Source organism: Penaeus monodon, chromosome 28 (genome assembly GCF_015228065.2).
Source record: "Penaeus monodon isolate SGIC_2016 chromosome 28, NSTDA_Pmon_1, whole genome shotgun sequence".
Classification (NCBI taxonomy): domain Eukaryota; kingdom Metazoa; phylum Arthropoda; class Malacostraca; order Decapoda; family Penaeidae; genus Penaeus; species Penaeus monodon.
The window spans coordinates 38,562,833-38,563,489 of NC_051413.1; the positions used below are offsets into that span (position 1 = coordinate 38,562,833).

The window sequence follows — 657 nt, forward strand, 5'->3', positions numbered from 1 at the left end:
ATTATCTGTGAAAGTGGTAACACTTTTAGATTCAATACAAATTATTGATTCTCTCCTTCAGCGTCTCGGCAGTTGTAAGAAGATCGGAGAGTGTGTATATGGGAGGTTTTCATGACACGGGCCCAACCCAGCAACCTTGAAGGGGCAACCGTCCTCAAAATTATGTTATCCCTCAGGAGACTTTGAAGTCAATGGAGAACACAGAAGAAGTTTGGGGAATGGTTTTCTGAAATTGTCATATCCCTGTAGCCTATGTGTTTTTTATGTGTCCAAGTCCAACATGACCTAGATAGAGACTTTTAACCTGTTGTATTTGGCAAACTACTAGCAACTGACAGTACCTGATCTTAGTGGAATTTTGAATTTCCTTCAGGCATACCAACTCGGATTCATCATTTTAATGTGATGTTCATCTGCAGGGAAGCTGAGCACTTTAAGAAAATCTGAAAATGAGTCAAACTGGACGGAAACCCTTTGTAAATGTGCCTAAACTCTTGGGTGTGTCCAGGGTTCCTAATATTCCAAGATCTTCTCAACAGGGTGGGGACGTAACATGAAACAAAAGTTAGGTAAAATTCATTGTTTGCCTAAGATGTCTTGCTAGTATAATCCTGTAATATTATGTTGTGAAGTTTATGAAATATAATTATTTTGGTG

At 38.8% G+C, this 657-nt stretch overlaps 1 protein-coding gene across 1 annotated transcript in view; it reads left to right on the forward strand.

Annotated features, from left to right (window-relative positions):
* LOC119591572 overlaps positions 1–657 on the forward strand; it is a gene marked incomplete in the record, with an annotated part of 55,247 nt that overhangs the window by 10,933 nt on the left and 43,657 nt on the right.